Genomic DNA, 5,840 nt, shown 5'->3' with positions numbered 1-5,840 from the left:
CGTCTTATTTCTAAAAATTATATTTTTTGAAATAAAAAGAATATATTTTATTTTTATTTTTGTTGAGATGAATGCAAGAAAATAAAAGAATATAAAAATGACATTTAATTTTTTTTAAATTTTTTGTTTGAATAAGAGAAAAAAAAAGAAAAAAAGGTACTATATTTTCTTTTAATATTTTGAAAGATAAATAGATTTTTTAAAAATAGTGTTAAAAATAAATTAAAAAATGTATCATTATTTTAAAAGAGGATGTTTAAATCTATTTACTATTCAAAATAATTCTATACAATTTGCTAGAGACATTATGTTAAAGATCTTTAGCAGATTTAAATACTTAAGTAAAAAAGATAATTTAAACATTATAATAAATAAAAATAAAAAATTAAATCATTAAGTTTATAATTATATCTTTATTAAAAATAAAATATAATTTAAATTTGAAATATTCAGGTTAAAATATGTGTATAACATAAAGGTAAATGAATAATGCTAATTTAATATTTGTATTCACGAAAATAATTGAAATGATTGAAATATTATTGCACTTTTGGAGAAAAAAGAGCCTTAATGTAGAGATTACAAGCTGTCATGCATGCAATAGCATTGAATTCTCACTTTTTCCCTTTCTATTTTCTTAAAGCATTTTCTGTTTGAATTTTTATCATAAGGCCAAGATTTAGATCATTTTACTTATACAATATATATATATATATATATAATAATAATTTATACATATAATTTGTACGGCGAATAATATTAATATTATATAAAAATAATATATATATGCGTATTTTAATATAAAATAATTAAAATATATTTAATAATTTAATATAATTAAAATTAATAAATAAAAATTAATTATTTACTTAATTTAATACATGGACACAAACATATATCTGGAATAAGGAAAAATTATTTAATAAGTTCTCCTTGAATAAATTTTTCAAGAAAATAATAAGCTCTAGAAAGAGCAGAGCACACACTCAGAAAAGAAACCTAAAATAATAAAAAAGAAGAAAAGTATTGGAAAGAAAGAGGGAGCGAGGAGATGATGTGGTAATGAGACAAAGAAAAGGCCACGAGTGGCACTTTTGTAAAACTTCCAGAAATCAAGTGGCAATTGCCCAACCCTTCATTACTTAAACCTCGACTCTCGCTTAAACTTCCTTGCCTATAACATACTCATATATCTATTTCTTTTCTCTTTACAACGCTAACTCGCTCGCTCGCTCACTCAGCACCACCATGAGTTCAGTCTCTAAGAATTCCAAGATTTCTATGAAGCAGAAGAAGAAAACACCGAGGAAAAGAACATCAATCTTGGAAAGAAGAAGAAGAAGATTAATACATGCACGACGTCGTCTCTGCAAGAAAGCTCAAAGAAGCAGCACCTGCTCATCATCAAAGGTATCGCACAAGCTGGAAGCTCTCAAGAATCTTATTCCTGCTAACAATGGAGAGATTGTAAAAGCTGACCAGTTGTTCCAAGAAACTGCTGATTACATTGTTCTCTTAAGAACCCAAGTCTTTGTTTTGCAGAGATTAATTCAGTTCTATGGATCTAGTACTACTGAAGCAGATAATGAGAATGCTGTAATATTATAGTACTTCTTGCTAGTTTCTTTTTTCTAATGCGACAGAACAAAAAAAAAGAACAAATAGAGAGAGGATCTCTTGTTGTTTTAGATTTTTACATGTTTTATCTTTTCTTTTTTTTTTTGTTTGTTTGGTTGAAGAGAAAGTACTGGAGGGAAATGAGAAAGAAAGTTTGCAACTTAATTATATAGCTAGCTTCTTTTTTGTTTCTGCTTTTTCCAAATTTTCTTTCACTTTCCCCTTCATGTTATTCGCGTATTCAAATTAAAATTAATTCCCTTTGCTTCTTTGATCATCCTTTTCCCTTTAGTTATAGCTTCTGTCATTCAATTTTGTGATGACAACAATGAGGAGAATACTTCTTGCAGTGAGATTTGAAAGCTCTGTAGGCTAATGTAGCTATACGCTCCAGTCCAATTGTATAAACTTGAGATTGAAAAAGGAAAATCACATGCAAGTTAGGTTAGTCATTTTCTTTTTCTTTAAATAGCTTTGACATTAATTTGCGATGACAAAAATGAGAAGAATCCCAGTTCTTTGCATCGGGATTTGAGAGTTTATTAATTAATTATTAGAAATTCTATTAGTTTGTGCTTGTAGATTCTATATCTTTAAGGCCCCCCAATAAAAAAAGAACAAAAGAAATAATAAACTCTAGTTCTAGTATTGTTTCTATTTTTGTGCAACCTGTTACATGCACACATCTATGATAATAGTACTACAGTGTCTGAAGCTTGGAAATAGTTTCTTCTTTCTTATTCTCCTTAAATAGGTTGATTTAAAAAAGAGGAAGGGCAGCAAGCAACAGGCATGAAATGGCAGAAATATTTCAGAATTGTTATTGTATGTATAATAAGTATGGGTGGTAAGCATGGTGACAGTCACTGTACATATTAACAGATGATTACTACTGCAGTGCAAAGAGTGTGGGTGGTGGGTGGCAATGGCATAATATCTCAGTGAAAAATGGCCAGTTTTGCCCTTGTTGTCTCATGGTGTGGCACAACTGCCATACTACTGTGATTGTGATGATAGTGACAACTTACTCTGCTGCTAAAGAAAACCCATGTGCTAAAGCCAAATTTTAAGGGACTTTATTTTTTTTCTCTGCTTTCTCTTTTATTGGATGATTGAGAGTACACAATTATCTGTTTGGATTAGAGTAATTATCTCACAATAATGATAGTAATGTACTGAGGAATCAATATCATCAAATATGGTTATATATATGCATGATTGAACAGAAAAAAGTACACAAAAGAGTTTAATGTGATATCCTAAATTCTTCTGTTGGTGAAGGAACATGGTCCTGAATTTAGCATGTGATTGTGAGGGGTAAAGATAGGTGCAGGAGTAATGGGAAGAAGCTCATTCATTGGCGCCAATTCACTAGAAATTAACATAAAGACGAGCAAAGCTAAGGGAACAGTTAATATCTGCGCTAAAGAACACGAGAAGGAGGTGGAGTGCAATAGCATTTCTTGTGTTCTAATAATTAATTTCCTATGTATAAATAAATGTCTTATATTTCGGTACGGAATGATTAATATATATTTAATTATTTAAAATTAATTTTATCAATTTAACGTATAAATAGAGACTTATACTTAGATTTGATAAGAATTCCTCTCTGTCTAATCAGAAATCATTAATCACCGACGAGTCAAGAATAATTTTAGTAATTCAATAACAAAGTCTTAGAGCTATATTTACCACCTCCTATAAAATAGGAGGACATGCTTTTTGGTACTTAAGACTACTTTTCATTATCTCGACATCATTTTTTTTTCTTTTAAAAACGCTTTATCCGTGCAGGAAATTTTAATGATGTATATGGTTCTAATTTACTTCATCATTAAAAGACTCCTCTAATAAAATATTAATTTTTAATAAACATTGAGTAAAATGGCAGATACTTTATCCCAATAAAATATTAATTTTTAATAAACATTGAGTGAAAAATCAATAAACACTTAATTTTCAGAAATAAGAATTATATATGAAAAAGAAAATTATCATTTCATTAAATGAATTTTTTAATAGAGTAATAGATCAAATTCATATAATAATTTTTTATTAAAAAGAAAGAGGTAATGTAATTAAAATTATCAAATACTTTATCCCAAGTCTAAACACCTTGTTGATTTAAGGATCAGAGTTGTCAGAAAGACAACCTAATCCATTTTTGCTTTTAATCAGTTATAATTACCAAGTTTCCTAGTACCGTATATCATACTGTGAAGCTCAAATCTAAAATTTTTTACCGAGAGTGCAACAAAACTCACGTGACACGTATCACTAGCCATTGTGATGCCCAATGGGATCAATGACATTTCAAAAAACGTCCCTATTTTTGTCCTCATGCAACTTGTACTATATGTTTGATTTGGCAAAACACAGTGCATTACCAGTATTATTACATATATCACGAACCCAAGAAAATAAAAGTTGCCACATTGAGTAAAATGGCACGAAGCAGTTTCTTTCTATTTTTGTCAAAAATTCAGATGAAAAATATTTTTCCTTGTATCTATCTATGCCATCCATATATTATATATGAATTATTGGATAAGAAATAGAATAAAAATATTTGTGCTTGTATCTATCTATTTATACCAAAACAATAGATAATTAACAATATATTTATCAATTTTAAATAAATAAGTAATGCATCAATCATTTAGTATTAAAACATAACATATTCTTTTATATATATTAATTTCCTATTTATTATGGTATTACCATATATACATATCATGTGTAGATAGAAATGATCCAAAATAATAGTTTTAGTGCATGAATAACTTGGGATTGCAAGTATATAATTTGATAGGGACTTTGCAAGTATAGAATATGCTCATATTCACCCATGCTATAATAATAAGTATTCGGTCGATATATAAATGAACAATGAAAAGTAGGATGCAGAATGTGCAGATCACTCTTTGTGTTTTCATTTAATTAGCCTTTAAATCCTTCTTAAATAATGGGATTTTGTAGAAGTAGAATTATTACCCACCTAAACCCTATACCGACACAGCATCCACATATATATATGTGTGTAAATTATCTGATATTATGCATGCACGGTGGTCCTTCAATTTTTTCTTTTTCTTTTTTCTATTGTGATTTGTGATTGGTCCCCCGACAGCTTGAATTGATAAAACATTAGGCTAAAATAAGCCTTCAACTGGATTCAAGATTTTCAAAAAGGTATATCTAGCTAGATAAATTGAGTATTACTTTGATTAATAATTTATTGAATAGATTCATTTTAGTTACATATACAAAACGACAGTGCTTTGAAGAGTAAATTGCCTTTCAACTTTTAAGTTCACATCTTATCAACAGTCACATTATGTGATTTTCCTTTTCGGTTTTATGCAATAAAAAAAAAAAAAAGAGCAAAAGCAACAAAAATGGTCTTCAATTATTTGAATTAAATTAATTAAACATCATTTCTTCTTTTTTTAATTACATAAAAAGTTTCAGTTAATTCCCAATTGTTAATATCGTTAATATTTCTTTTAATAGTAAGGCCTACTTAAATTTGCATCCAATAATGTAATGCAACTTAGCCCTGCATCTTTTGTTTTAGTTTGATAAAAATTATTATATGATAATATTAGAATGTATGAGTTATATTGGATATCTATTATTATGTTTACAGATATATTTTTTTATATAATTTTATTTTGTAATTTTTTATGTCTATAAAATAGGTGTTACAATCAATAGAATGGTTTATATATGCATATAAAAAGATTACTCTCTCTTCTCTATTATTTTTTTACTTTCCAACACGTTATCAATATAATTGCTTGAAAAAATATTTAAAAAATTTAAGATAAAATTTTCCTTTTCATATTTAAAAGGAAAACAAACGTATATCAACACCTATTTTTTCAAAACCAAAACCAAATTTATGGCCAACACATTCACTAAAAGCAAATTTGGACTTAAAAAAAAAAAAAAGAATTACGGCAAGCAAGTTTCCTTTTCCTTTTCTTCATAATTTTTGTCGGTTCTGTGGACTTTGAATATTTATTTAGCAAATTATAATTTATGTTACAATTATAATTTTATATGCATATTTTATAAAATTATAATTTTATTATATTTATTTATTTTTATAGATATATTATCTAATATAAGTTGATATTAATTAATTTTTAATTTCTAAAGTACTAATATTAATTCTAGTTTTTGAAAAAGTAATTAAATAAATAATTAAGATATCA

Source organism: Ricinus communis, chromosome 5 (genome assembly GCF_019578655.1).
Source record: "Ricinus communis isolate WT05 ecotype wild-type chromosome 5, ASM1957865v1, whole genome shotgun sequence".
Taxonomy (NCBI): Eukaryota; Viridiplantae; Streptophyta; class Magnoliopsida; order Malpighiales; family Euphorbiaceae; genus Ricinus; species Ricinus communis.
The sequence above is the reverse complement of the archived record's forward strand: the minus strand, read 5'-3'. Positions refer to the sequence as shown.